Source organism: Dermacentor silvarum, chromosome 11 (genome assembly GCF_013339745.2).
Source record: "Dermacentor silvarum isolate Dsil-2018 chromosome 11, BIME_Dsil_1.4, whole genome shotgun sequence".
NCBI lineage: Eukaryota > Metazoa > Arthropoda > Arachnida > Ixodida > Ixodidae > Dermacentor > Dermacentor silvarum.
Window position 1 is genome coordinate 94018369 of NC_051164.1, and position 15597 is coordinate 94033965.

Genomic DNA, 15597 nt, shown 5'->3' on the forward strand with positions numbered 1-15597 from the left:
AATTACATCACCTAAACCTTCGACTGCGCTGGATCCTGATTGACTGCGATGGTCCTGGAAGCCCATTCTGGTGTACTCAAATAGACCACCAATTATCCGCTCATTTAAGCCTAGGCTGAATTGACTGATTTCGGCCGGAGTCTCATACTAGTGTCCTTCGAGGAAGACGGGCTTGAGTCAACGTCTATGACTATTAGTGCAACACGCGTCAGCGAACTCACCGTTAATTTCCTTCTTTCCTTCTCTCCTCTCTCTCCCTGTCATCTTTGTGTTCCCGTTTCCCATTCCCCCGGTGTAGGGTAGCCAACCGGACGTTATTCTGGTCAGCCTCCCTGCCTTCTGCCTTTTTCTCTTTCCTCCTCCTCATAACGTACTTGTTTCGTCAACACTCAATAACAATTCAGTTAGGCCTCTATTACATGACATGTCCTTAGTAAGAACTGCTCGATTACTCTTTAATTCATCGTAGCCAAAGCCGATCTGTCAAATTCAAGCCAAAGGAACCACTGTTCCCTGACTAGAATTCATATATCTGATTAAGTCACGTTGATGCATCATTAGGCAAGGAAATAACTTATCGATAACAGCTTTATCAAAAATACATTATTCCCTTTCCATAAATTACTGATAAATAGAACAGGCCATCCACTATCGATGTTATGACCTTGCCTGTACCTATAATTGCACAATCCTATTGCACCATTGTAAAGCGTGTTATATATATACCATTTCTCTAGACTTGTGTTAATTCGTTCTTCTGAAAACATTGCGATTCCGTACATCGCGGACACAATCCAGCTTAAATCCCCAGAAATGGGGATTGCAGCATTACTAAGCTACAGGGTAAGAACACGTGCAACCCCCCGTGCAACTCTTGAGGTAACGTAAGCGGTAGCATATGATGCGTTGTCACGCTTTATGTACCCTCGCGCGAAGGTAACAACCCACCGCCCCTTACCCCGCAAGTCTCGGCTTTTTATTTTTTCATCACATAACAAAAGACATCGTCGTTGTTTTTAGTTCAGGATGTTCTTCGGGCATATGATTACGCCTTAAGCTATAAGTGAGCGGCAACACTACTCCGTCCACAACTGCCCAATTGTTGTTTTTTTTCTTATTTTAATGAAACGCTTGGAGTTTTGTTAATTTTGCACGCGACTGTAACCGCTTGGTGAAATCTTATAACATATATTTCCTTTATTTCCTCAATCTGCTTCCTCTATTCCTTACAGTTATAACAATCCTGTTCACTGTAATCCGCTTGATCGAGGTAGATCACTGTCTTTTTGTAATTGTAGTTACTCTGAATGCGATTTCCAAGTCTAATTGCCGAATTCTGATGTATTGAATATTACTCCAGTTGTGCTACACGCAACAAATATGTCAAATATTTGCTGAATTGTCGACAGATACCTAATGATGTTGCAAGTGTTGTACAACAAGCAGAATATGTCACGTGGTTTTGTACAAACAAAAAAGCCTTATTTCTAGATACTTCCACTAACTGTCAAACGTAGTAAAGGCGGTGCTACGCTGTCGATTGCAAGTGGGCCCAGATCCGTCGTCACGTTATTGCATACCTAGTCGTTACTTGTATCACTGACACCTAAACTGAGCCTTATACTTTTATATCATGTGTTATTTTCGGTATTTTTTGCTTACCACACTGTCTACACGTGCTGGTAATGAACTTAACCTTATCTTCCACCTATATGCTGTAAAACCACCTCGGGTACATATCTATATATTGCAATGAAGAAATCTCTTTACAATATTACTTATAACCCGTACCTCTGCACACGCGCCTTTCTGTTCCCCCTAGCTTTTACACCCCATGTTCAGAAAAGCACCTTAGGTTAGAGCCGCCACTTGACACGGCTAAGTCCGGCACAAGATCTTCGTTCTTGTCGGTGTGGACGATACGAACGCACCGAAGGAAACGCAATCAGCATCTCGGGCATGATCCTGTCAGGCGTTATTTTGTGCCGGACTTGACCAAGTCGTGGCTTCGAGTTACGGCGCCCAAGGGAGGGGGTTTAGTCCGAAGTTCCCTTAATTATAATTTTTTCGACGAAAGGAAAAAAAATAAATGGTAGGTATAGCGTTGGTGTCAACATACCTTTGGTGTCGTTGGGGGAAGTCGGGAAAGGCGAGATGCGGGAGCCGATGAGCGTGTTCCCTCCGGCGTGGGACGTCCCTTGTAGGGAAGAGACGGGAGCGCTCACGACACACACGGGTGTTATACGGGGAACCACGGGAGAGGAGAGCAGAGACGTCCGAGTTGTGTGCCTCCGGAGACTTCTCCCGACTCTCCCGAGGGCACCCATGCGGCCACTTTTGTACTCCTCCGGGACGGAGGGGAGGAGAAGCGGCGGCGGCGGCGGTCAGGTCACGTGGGTTCCCCTTTCTTTTCCCCTTTTCTTCCCTCCACTCTCCCATTTCTCTCTCACTCCACTTCGTTCTTTACTTCTCTGCCGCGGGAGAACGCACGGCTTTGTTCCTTCGCTCCTTCCTTAAGCCAAACTTAAGTTCTCCCGATTCTCGAGCTGCTTTTCTCGTTTTGTCCCTATTCCATTCCCGCTATCCCTTGCATTCCCTCCTCCAGAAACCTCTCCCTTTGAACGCCTTCCGAGTCCAGGCCCCTCCCTCCTTTTTTTTCGTCATTCTATCTACTCTAGGCTGTCGTTTTCTTAATGTTTCTTTTGTTCCTATTGGCTTACGGCTACAAGTTTTCCACTGTGCTAAGATTTAGATGGCGGACATCTCCGGGTCTCATTTTGTACGTGTTTCCTCTGCGTGGCGGTTGTGCGTAGGTGTTAATTAAATCGTGGTGTTTCGACGTCCCGAAACCGCGCAGTATAGGTTATGAGGGAAGCTGTAAGTGCAGGGGCTCCGGATAGATTCTGACCACCTGGGGTTCTTTAACGTGCACTCCAAAAGACGGTACCCGAGCGGTTTTGCATTGTAACCCCTATTGACACGAGGCCGCCGCTGCCGGGATCGAATCAACGACCTCGCGCTCGGCAGGTCGTTGGTTCGATCCCGGCGTATGACGCGTAATATGCGTGAGTGTACAAAGTGGCAGCACACGCGTATGACGTTTCAATGCACATATTAAACGCGCGGTAAGAAATGTACTGTCGTCATCAATATGAAAGGGTATAGCAATTTTTCTTTCTTTTTTAAACGACGATAGCTCATGATGCTCAGCTTCAAATCTAGAAACTTCATACACAATAAGTTTTCCTCCAGAACTTTTAGTATCACTGAAAAATTTTATACAGGGCATGTGTATTGAGCCCCTGCGGGCAAATTAAAAAAAAATTTGCTGTTCCCTTTCACGTCGATGACGACTGTACATAAGTTCACATCATGTAGGTAACCGCACCGTCTCTACCTTAAGCAACGGCGAATTCCGAAAGCGTTCGGATGTTTTTATTATTTTTGCCAGGCTAAACGCAGTCATGAATCGGAACAAAAAATTTAAGGAACGAATAGGTAACGGCGGCGGCCGAGGTATGTTCAAATGTGTTATAAACGGTGTTATTAAACGACGCTCGGAGCCTATCTTGAATGCCTAAAGCCACGGTATAGTTTCAGGACGTCAGTCGCTACAACCACACCTAACGGAAAGCAAGCAATAACAGCCCGCTTGCTGGCATTGCCAAATGTTCAATATTGCCAGTTAAGCACGAAAAATAACAACGTGCGCCGGTAATACGATACCTAGTGCCTGCAGCGTATATGCAAGCATACTCGGCATCCTGGTCGTCGAGCCGACTAAACTAGATGTCGCATATCGCCTTCTTGCGAGTCGTCTTCAACACATTCTTCTGTGGCATTGCTGCGATAAAGAAAAAGTATAATGCACTTATTAACGATTGTTCTCAGTTTTGAGACATAAATACTTAATATCAGCAGTGAAATTCATTGCTGCTCCAGTTAATGTTTCGAAAACTTCAAACAAATGTAGTGCACAATTTTTATTTTAGCCTTTTAGCGCGCAAAAAAAAAAAACAGGAACAGCGTGACAGACAGTCAAAGCGCTCACACTGTCCCTATGTGCATCATTTTTAGTCGGTTTTTTTTTTTTTTTTTTTTTTTTTTGCTAGAACGCTAAACTGGAATGCCAACATGCCCAAACGTCCGTTCTTACAAATTTTAAACTGGGGCAGTTATACATTTCACGGAATGTTTTGATTCACAATTTCTCGAAACTGCTGCTCCGCACAGAGCTTTTATGACAAGTTTGTTCCATAAATGTACGACATACTCGAAGACTTAAGACACTAATACTCGGCAATACTTTCACTCAATAAAGTACTAAACGCCCAAATTCCAAAAGTATCCGAGTAGAGTGCTAAATACAGGGGAAATTATTTCGTTACTCTGAAGATACTACTTGAATATGCAGAACTTGGTTGAGCATCATTGAAACGCTTTATTTTCTCAAACAAAGCAAAGGCCCACATTACCAAAACCTTTTGTTCGCCGTCAGAAAGAGATACTTTTCCAAATTTGCGTTAGATGCATACAGCCTGCTCACCTACTTTTTTAATGATATCAGCACCAACATTAAATAGGTATAGGGTTGAAATATTTAAAAAAAAGTATCTGAACAAAAAGCACAAAATACCAATAAAAAGCATTTAGGCTATATTACTGAATGCTGCTGCGTAAAAGTATTTAATTGCGGTGTTTTGAACCCATTATTTCAGTTACGTACAGGTATAGGCATATGCTTTAAGTACTGGTTGACTTTATTTCTGCAACTACAACACGCCTGGATATTTTTTTAAAATCATTAGTAAAGTTTTGTTACCTAGCAATATATTGGCGATTACCACACAAATCATGATGTACACGACTGCTACATGCAACTCGGCAAGCAAAGCTTATGATTTTATCCCGAATCCTCTGTCTTTACTTGATAAATCGTAACACAAACACGCGATAGACTAATACATTATGCAAGGCAATACGGCATAATATACATTAAAGGACAAAATTTTACGAAACACCGTGCACCAGAATCGCAGGAGCTGATGTGCTAGCGGATAGAAAAGAGAAATCGATTACCGCGCTCAAGATTGTTAGAAGCTTCTTGAATATGGAAAAGGCCTAATTTCATCACTTCGTGCCACTACGCGTATAATTAAATGTTGAAAGATATTTCTTCCAACAGCCTTTAGAGCCGACGAAGTTTTGGCACGAGGCTATTAGCTTCTATTTCTTTATTCAAGTACGGCGTGAAACCAAAAGATGCTCCGATTACAGGGAACCTCGAAAAGCAATTCAATCAAATCCGCCGCAATCGAAATAAATCGTCAAATTCTAATAAGGTTCGCACTTCATTTGTTTAATCAGGACTTAAAATGCTTGGATACAAAAGAAAAAAGAAAGTGGCGTGAATCAGCACATAAAAAAAAAAGGTTCGCAGCTCCAAAAACTCCCACAGAGAACCGATATGGTAATTGTAAACTACGTCTGTTCGAGCGGTCGCTAAAGTGGAGGACGCACCTAAACCATTAGTTTGTAGTTTACGCGAGTTAACGAGAGATGGTAACTTCAACTGTTCACCACTTTCCTCGCAAACGTGCAACTAAAATATTTAAGCGAGATTCTAGAGCAACATATAATATAAAAAGTTGGCTGGCTTTGGACGTCCTAATAGATTACTTTTACATAGCTGCGATATCTGTTTTTGCTGCCGAATCGCACATCTGTAAACTTCATAGGTGGTTCTTTTTTCTTTCCTAATTTTCGAATTTACTAGACAATTTTTGCATCTGGCGCCCTAAATGGAAAGTATTCTAGCAACAATCAGCAGGAGTTAATGTTCCCGTGTAAATTCAACAGATCACCTTGGGATCGGTTCAGCAGTCGTTTTAGCGTTTTAGTCGTTACTCGTAAATAGAAAGTGTCGGAAATATAGAGCCTTCTAATGATATAACATCGTGTTCATACTATCGTCTTAGTTGTATAATCTGCACGTAACTTGTGTAGTTTTTTTCTTTGCTTTTTTTTTATGCAAGAGCTTCGAATAGCTCCTTCAGCGAGAAAGCCTCGCGTCTGTCACCTGTAGCAGCGAAAAGGCATCTAAGCTCTCATTGCCATTGGCTGCGACGCCACGTCACAAGCGGGCCTCGACGGAGCAGAGTGGGCGAGAGGGAACATCTGCTGCAGTAGTAGCGCGCCAGGTATCGCGTGAGGGGAGAGGGCAAAAATCAAAACGCTTCGCTTGCCCGCGTAGGAGTTTATAACTCGAAGGGCCGCTTGGCGGCGTTCAATTGGACTTCTTTCGCATTCACAACTCATAAGAAGCGCTTATAGGTGTCCTCAGGCTTATTATTTTTTTCTTCAATATAATCATATCAAGCAATGAATCAATCACCCAGCTCACGTATTTTTCATTCATTTCTTTCGGCACCTCTCGCGCGAAAATGTGCGCATGCATTTGTTCGCGCGCGAAATTGCTTCGTTACGAAATCGCCGTGTTTTCGCGAACTTGACATGTGCGAATGACTTGTACCCAGTGCATTTGCAGTCGCACCCTGTGTGATTCTCGCTTACGCGTTGATACCGCGTAAACCTTGACGCGCGTGCACCGAATTTGTTCGCGAAGACAAGAATTTCAAACTGCGTTGAAATTCGTAAGAAAAGCAAGAGCTGAAGGTTACTACTGTCGGATCGAGGCGGAATATGAAATGTGCAGCTATAGAGTCGTTGACTGAGGGATGTGTGTGCTTGTATGCGTGTGTGTCTGTGGGCGTTGCATGTGTGTCTGGTATATTTGCCTGTGTAAGTACGTGCGTTAGTAGGCACTATCAGGAATGAGCAACACCAAACGGACATTACAGACACGAACGTAAAGAATTCGAACATATTGTTTTGCGGCTTCGCTATATGGGTACATGTATTCCCATGTAAAAAACAAAACAAAAACGCTGCATAGCACCTCGCCATTATAACACGGCATACCGGTATAACCCCACCTGAAGCACAATCTTGCGATTATTAATTTAGGAACCGAGTTCTCACGTTTGTGCTTGACCCGTCCACGACAGTCAATTTCCCACGCGCGTTACACAACGTGAGCCACAACATACTCATAACTTGTATCACGGCGATTCTAAACCATATTTTGTCCACTTATATTTCCAGCGATACTATGTACCCCTGGGGCGAGATCGGAGGTCTTTGTTCGAAACGCGTTCTGTTCCGTCGCTGCAACATCACAAAGTGGCATTATGCAAAATTCGTGAGAACGGGAGGGAGAGAGCCCATGACCCTGCGGCGAAACCGAGAGAACGTCTGCACAAGAACGTAGTGTAGTGACGTCATCTGCTAGAACACACTGTTATTTGCTGCAGTCGCTTCTTCTCCGATAACGACAGCAATGACGTCAGCACGATCCCACCACTGCTCAGCAAGACCAAGAAAGCGAGCCAGAAAAAGCGACACAGGCTCGCCTTACGTTCTGAAATTCTTATTCGCGTGTAGGCCGACTTCCCAGTGATTTTTCCTGAAATGACGTGGGCTGTAATTAAGAGGCCTTTCTACTAACGCGTATTGTCGCCGAACTATTAGCTTATCTGTCTATTGAAGTCTTCATTCTTCGGGGAGTAGGTTGCGACACCTGTCAGATCCTGTGACACCATCATCAAGATGCTTAATTTGCAGCGTCATAAGGAAATTAGTTTTCGACAAGGTATTCGAATTTGCTAATGTCTTTTAGTGAAAATGTCCAAGCTTCCCGTGGGTCCGCCGTACGTAGGGTTCCAGAATTTCACTGCTACCCGCTTATTAGCTTAGCGAAATACGCTTTGCTTCAGAATTGTTTCGTAACGCGCTATATAGATTCTGTGATTTTGTCATAATATGCAACGTATTGCCTGGTCTGCCTTGCATTATTTTTTTTTATTCTGAGTAAATGCAAGGCTGAACAGGCAATACCTTGCATTTACTTAGAAAAACGAACGAACCTTTCTCTCTCTCCTCTCTCTCTCTCTCTCTCTCTTTATAACACTTATATAAGGAGGTCCCGGGTTCTATTCCCAGCCTCGACAGCCGCCTTTTGATGGGAGCGAACGCAAAAACCATCGTGTAACAGTGCTTTCTGAAGGGCATCAAAGAGTCCCGTGTCGTAAAAGTTAACCCGGAACCCTCCACACTACGGCGTCCCTGATAGCCACGTAGCCTACGGCGTCACAGAGTTATGTTGAGCGAGGCGCATACCGATGGAAACGTGTCGAACTTGGTCGTGTGCTCTGTACTTGCAAATGGTCGCTAAACAGGAACAGCGTTGCTCTTCAAGGTGACAAAGAAGAGTCGATACCGTTATCAAGGACAGATGCCGCTAGAAAACTTCGAATGCTCACCCGCGATATGACGTTCTTCATGCGGAACACACGAAGGTTTCAAAGCAACCGACTGTGCGCCACCTCTTCGCCTTCGCATCCTAGTTGTTCTTTGTCGACACGAAGCTACCCTGCTTTGCAGAATATGGCTAGGAGCAGCCTTTACCAAGTCTTTTGCTTTCCGAATCGGATGGGCCGACGACGCCGCGTGTGACGACTGTGGTAGCGAGGAGACTCTTCAACACCTTCTCTGTGACTGTCCTCGCTACAATTTACAGGGACGATCGCTCTCAATTGCGATAGCGCGCTTCGACCAAAGGACCTCTAACAGATGAACTTGTTTTAGAATGCCGACATGACAAGCCATCGCAGCGGAGGGCGACGAGGGCTCTGTTGCAGTTTTTAAGGACTACAGATTCGGACAAGCGGCTGTATCTGTGAGGCTGTGCTACAAGTGCTACCTGTGCTGTGCGGTGATATAGTATGCGGTGAAAGTGACCGACCGTGATTGTGTATCTGTGGTCCTTTTCTTTCTCTATCTCTACTTTCTTGTCAATTTATCTCCCCGTCCCCTCTCTCCCCAGCGTAGGGTAGCAAACCGGACCTTCCCCTCTGGTTAACCTCCCTGCCTTTCCCCTTTCTTCCGTCTCTCTCTCTCTCCTCTCAAATACCAGTGAAAGATTCGTTTAGGCCGATTCTCAAGGCGCGTGAGACCCGCATAATCTTTTTTTTTCCCCTTGTTCTATCCTACACCTAATCTGGTAGGTAGATTTAGCTAGGAGGCTTCCAACCGTTGGAGAGGTTGGAAGTATGTGCTTCGCGCTAGTCCATTTATTTCACTTCTATATGGGCGAAAGCTCTACAAGTGCTAAAAGTTACGACTTTAGAAAAAGGTTATTGACATGGAAAAATTGTCGTTAAAGTTTGACCAAAAGTGGGAAGCAATGGCCTATGGAAAGTCTATACACGTTGTTTCACTTAACTTGGGCCAAATTTTTTTTTAAATATGCAGATGCTATGTAGTTGGACAGAACCCAAGTAATGTTGTTTGCCGTCGCTCGAGATACTCAGATTACTTTTTGCGTTAGTCTTACTTGATTAACCAACTTCTCAAGTATTACACTTAGACCAAAAGTACATGTCAATGAGAAAATTGTTGAGCAACATGAGGAACTCCTCATACAGCTTTCTGTTGCTCACTACGTGCTACACAAAATCGTTTTTCCGAGCGTGAAAGATGCCCGCGAATACACGCAAAGTGCCTCGAGCGGCCAGTCGCGCAGCAATTTTGTGTATATTCGCGGGCTTCTTTCACGCTCGGAAAAACGCTTTTACGTAGCACGTATTGAGCAACAGAAATCTGCACCGGGAGTCTTTCATGTTGCTCTACAATTTTCTCATTGACACTTTTCATCTTATTAAAATGTTTGAGGAGTTGATTAATTAATTCGGACTAATTATCTAATTAGGCGTAAGGCAAAAATTGCTGAGTATCTCCAAGCGACGGCAACCAACATTATGGAGACTAGAAAATGGAGACTAGTCCATATAAATTGTAGGCTTTTGCAAAGGACTAATGCATACCAATGTCCGCAGACGACTCTCAGTGCGCTGTGGTCCACTGTGCTATCCACAGCCCTGTAGGCGTTCCATAAACGAACAAATTCTAACTTCTATAAGAAATATCAACAGCATACGAACGACATATGTGTTGGGCAAGAAATATGAACCTCAGACGAACGAAATATAACTTCTGTAACGAACAAACACTGCAAAAGGACAAAATATAACTTCTACAAGAAATGTAAGCGTTGGGTGGCCGAGATTCTTGAGACGCAGACGTGCGCCGACGTTAGATGTACTACAGCCGAGTGTATAAATATACCAGGTATTTTTTTTTTCAGAGAACAAGGAATTTTTTCAGTCCCTGCGGCAAATAGCACAACTCTAATCCTTGAACTGGATCACTCGAAGAAGATGCAGTTGCTAGCACAAGAAATAAAAATGCATTCTCTACTAATTACCAAAATAAAAATTAAGTTGTCACTAGTTATTTTCCAGTGTTTCGAGAACTTTTACGGTAAATATTACAATTGTCCAAATGTAGCAGGTGTGTTTGCAGGCCATCGAACACGAGGAAATATATAGGCAGACTTGAAAAAAATTTTGACTTTTATTTCTGAACCAATGTAGTTTACTGAAAAAGCTGCGAGCTCCGTTGAATTCTTTGCCGCCGATGCAGCCATCGCTCCTGACGGAGCCATCCAGGATCGTCATACGCATCACCGAAGCGTAAAGTGAAGTTCAGCCACGAGAAATTCCCGCATGTAAGATGCGTTAAGGAGTCACGAAATGTTTATAAAACCAATTTGACGCGTCCGCGCAGTGACGAACGAGCGGGGCTAGCAAACGTGCTGGCGTATGCTGCTTGGATCAACGCCAATCCAAAGCAATGGCAGTGCGTGTGCCGTCTGCGGCGACTCAGCTCAAAAGATGCCGATTTCTCGGCAACAGAACGGTGGCGCCATCTGAGTTTGTTTCAGCATGTGAACACTCCGTGAAAGTTATCAGTCCGAGTGAGAGTAACGAGAATTCGTTTAAGAGGCCACTAAAGAATAAAATGAGCTGTATAAGTAAATTACGTATTTACAGCTGAGCGCCCACCATGCAAAGTCGGTTGGGAATAAGCGCGTCATCTGGTCGACCACTACCGTTCCAGAGGTAAGTCACTCTCACCGCGAGAGCAGCTTTGATATGGTTAGTAAATACAAAAACAACCAGAAAAATGTGGCGGCGCCGCCTTGAAGTCCCCGCACCAGCTCACTGTGACGTCATTGATTTTGACGACGTCTGCTTCGGATTAGTTAATTTTTATTGCTAAAGGTGGACTACGTTGTATTCTAAAGACGCCAAAGAGTGAACTTAGAAAGATTCGAGAAACTCTACTGCGCTGCAATAGCTTAAATACAAGGCTATACGAGTACACTGAAATCCATGACGTCACACTGCCGTACCTGCGCTGAGGCTTTGGGGCGAAAGTAAAGACTGAAAAATCGAAGTTTGGCCTTGATTGTCTATTCTAGTGATCAACCTATTACTGCGTTATTAACGAATATAGAGTTTTGAAATAATACTTATCAGTCTAAACTTTTTAGTGTCTCTTTAAGATCAGACGAAAAAAAAAGTTTTATCCACTGAAAACGGGCAATGCCACAGTTTGGGCAATCAACTGTGCATGCATATGACCAAAGTTAACAATAACCCTCGTGATATACGCTGCTTTACAAACAGCCAGGACTTGAAACCAGCGTTGAATTCAAAAGGATAACACTTTGGTAGCAAGGCCACACTGGTGAGTGACCTTGTTGCGCTTGAACGCCGAGAGAAAACGTTCAGAGATCAACGCTCTCGGTTACAAAACGTGCATCAATAATAGCACCGACAATGATGCACTCGGAGTCTCCAGCGCGTCTGGCTGCCAAGTGGCGCCACACAGCGCTCGCTGCCGCATCACCATTGTTCTCTTTCTCGCCTCCTTAGTGCGCGTATCTGGTTTCCTTTCGAGAGACATCGGCTGCCACCAGACACACACTCGCCTGTTTTTTTTGAAACGCTGTCTTCTCACAAATGCGTGTCGTCAATAGCGCCGATTTCACAGATGAGGGAATAAAAAAGAAGGTTTTGATCTTGCAGAAGACAGAGCCCGCGGTATCGTCTGCAACAAACGCGAATCGCCTAGAACCCTGTGTCGTCTGCTTAGAACAGACATTCGATGCCTGAAGAAAAGCAGAGTTGTTGTTGTTTTTCCACTCTACTCTAATGTACTGTTGGTTTTTTCGGCTCCTCTAAGTGTCACCTTAGCTGAAGTTTCCGGTCCTACATTATAGGTGTTAAGCATCAACCGAAAGTATCGTGGAACTTGTCGCTCGGTCCTGACAACTGATGCTTCTGTGCTCACATTGTGTGAGCGCTGCAGAAGTGCTATAGTTTGTGCTGGACACATCAGTCTCCAAATCTCTCCAACTTAGTACTACTATAACATATTATTTCTGATCTCGATGCATCCAATCACTGGCTCCCTCCTTGACAAGGTTTAACACCACCATATCAAGTTCAACGGTCGTCGAACTGCTGACAGCGTAATGTCAACGTCTTTGCCTTGCCGCTACAGAAGTCTGCGCAGCTATGTACGAAAGCTCTTAGCCGATGAACTCTTCTTGAAATGTGTTTGCTTTTACGAAAGACACGCAAAACAACACCCAAAGAAAACAAGCGACGGTTCCATTCCGAGTAATTTCGATCATTGTTTTTTCGGACGATATCAGGTGACGCCGTCTTTCTCCTCAGTGTCGTCAGCAACTAGGTCGTCTGCTAACGAAAGAGCAGAAGTGGCCTTCAAGATCGTTTGCACCCATAAGCAGCACCCTCGGACTAAAGGCATATTCGGTTTACTAGCGCAATGTGCTGCCTTGGCCTAGATTTCATGTTTTTTCTTTTTTTTTTTTTTTTCGTTTTCCAGTTTCTATGTCGCAGCTTCGCCCGGCTGTGAACGACAACAGCAGCAGCAGCAGCGGCACCCGCATTGGCCAGGAGCAGGAAGCTCACGCCAAGAAACTTGATCGCCGTCCTTTATGGTATCTAACACGACCACGACACTTCTGGCTAGAATCGACGATTGCAGAGCATCAGTGACTCGCATTAAATTAGGTAGCTGTCCTTGTCATTGAATTGCCCCCTTTCTATGCTACCCTTCGCGTCTATGCGCACATCTCTCTGTCTTCTGTTTCTACTCCTATTTCGTTATCTATCCAATGATTTGTTCCATTCTCCCCATCGGAACTTGCTCTTAGCCCCCCTGTCTTGCGTATGGTCTATTTCTCTCTGCTTCAGTCATACTCGACCATCGCATCCTTGTGTCGTATGCTTCAACATTTCTTATGTGTCACCTGGTTCTAGGCGTACAACGTAAATTTAAAGCCATTTATACTTTTTATCTCTCTGTCTTTGTTCGCGGTAACGTTTACTCAAATCGTTAGTGCGTGATAAAAATCAAACACGGCAGATAAAACACTATCCACGTCACGTCAGGCATACGTCCTTTGAATGCGGAGTCTACTACCGTTGTTCATCATGCAGATAAAAGTGTATAGATAGATAGATAGATAGATAGATAGATAGATAGATAGATAGATAGATAGATAGATAGATAGATAGATAGATAGATAGATAGATAGATAGATAGATAGATAGATAGATAGATAGATAGATAGATAGATAGATAGATAGATAGATAGATAGATAGATAGATAGATAGATAGATAGATAGATAGATAGATAGATAGATAGATAGATAGATAGATAGATAGATAGATAGATAGATAGATAGATAGATAGATAGATAGATAGATAGATAGATAGATAGATAGATAGTTATTCCGCTTTATGTGGAAATACAATTGGCATGATATACACAATAATAAAAGATTATATCTGATGCTTATTACTGGTTGCTGTTGCATTGCGCATGCGTATTTGTCGGGCACTGGTCTGACCTCCGGATCGTGCCCATCGAACTATTACGATAATACATCCACGATAATCAACTATCAAACTAGTCCTTATCAGTAAATGGCCTCACCTAAAATTCTTATACACTACAATGCACGCAAGATAATTCGGTAAATCAAGAAGCGCAAACTAGAGCCATCTAAAAGCCGTTTCTCGTAAAAGAAGAAAGCAATAATCCTCACTTAAAATGGTAGCTCTTTGCGCCTTGGAACTCGATGTCGTTATCGTCGATTTCTAGAGTGCAACATACACTATTAGGAAAATGAAACCAAACAGAAAGCAATAATCCTCACTTAAAATGGTAGCTCTTTGCGCCTTGGAACTCGATGTCGTTATCGTCGATTTCTAGAGTGCAACATACACTATTAGGAAAATGAAACACAAAACGCATCTGTAGATTACCAAAACGCCGCGCGTACGACCTTTACCGCTTTCGACAACGATGTCAGCTACGATGTGTACTTTTCCGCACAAATCTGCATTAAGCAGCGCATATCGAGGCACACAAGGAGATTAACGAATTTGATTCTTCGTAATCTTATTCTTTCAGTTCAACGGCATAGCGCGCATTCGTAGTACTCTCTTGAAAGTGCCTAACCTCAACAAGTGGATCGATCTGGGTCGATCGCCGACATTCAGCGTTTAAAGCAAGTTCACACTTACACAGCGCCCGGCCGTTTTCTTCTTCTTCTTCCCTTTCCTTCGAAACAATATTTGCAAAGCTATAAAAAGTGTTGTTCTTTCTCCTCGCGTTGTCACGCCAGGGCGTAATACGGCGTTATCGCTTTGTTGGCCGTTTTACGGCCGTCACTTCGGCTCATCGCTTCATTAGATGCCATTTTGTCTCGCCCCCAGAGGTCGCTGCGGCAGCTTTTACTATGGCATCGTAAAATGAAGGCAACCCGTGAACTCGTCGTTTGCTATAAGCACCCCATCCGAAATGGCTGCCGAACTGCGCCCTTTGATACGAGTACTGTACTTTGATAATCCAGTGGCTTAGCGAAGCGCGATATCGCTTTCAATCTCTTTTTTGGCGCTCCACTGTTCCGACCAAGCAGTGTGATCGCTTTGAACCGGCATTTTCAGCTTTGGAACGATTACCTTCGACGCCAGCTCAAAAACAGACGAACTGGCTCAAACAACAATACACTGAATTGCTTCTCGTTAGATGTGTGCAGTGTTGCAAGAGGCACGGTTGGTGTTCGCCGCTCTGAAAAGACACAGTACTTGCAAATGTGATGTGGGCCTTTGCGGCTGCGGCGTCATCTGTTACTTAAGGGAAAAAAAAAACTTGAAGAAAACCAGACGACGGTAAAGGCTTGAACATGAATGTAATGCAAATACCAAGGACTGAGCAATCAGTTCACAATGTATAGAAAATACCAAGCTGTAAAATAGCAATTCATTTCCTGTTTCAATAAGTTTCCGGAGTGTTGCAAAGGCTACGACAAGCGCATTTTATTATGCACGCAGTGTTCCTTTGAGGCTTGCGTGCCTGTTCTTCCATCGTCTGCTCTCTAAAACAGAAGCAGACGGCGCTTTAAAAAAAGTCTTAGTAGGGAGCGCGCAAAAGGTGACAAATGCAAGGATTCATGATATATCGGAACATTCACGCACGGCTTAATTTTATTATGTGACGAATATGCGGTATCAGCAACTTAATTGAGAG

General features: G+C 43.8%; 2 protein-coding genes across 3 annotated transcripts in view; one reads left to right on the forward strand and one right to left on the reverse strand.

Annotated features, from left to right (window-relative positions):
* Positions 1-2492, reverse strand: part of LOC119433728 (crustacean hyperglycemic hormone) — an 82531-nt gene extending 80039 nt beyond the window's left edge. The window contains exon 1 of one of the 2 annotated variants that reach the window (XM_037700984.2): positions 2120-2412. The gene's annotated coding sequence lies outside the window, so the exon portion shown is untranslated. Of the gene's footprint in view, positions 1-2119 lie in introns of both variants that reach the window. The other variant, XM_037700987.2, reaches the window with a different exon arrangement.
* Positions 1-15597, forward strand: part of LOC119433311 (alpha-crystallin B chain-like) — a 407637-nt gene that overhangs the window by 184848 nt on the left and 207192 nt on the right.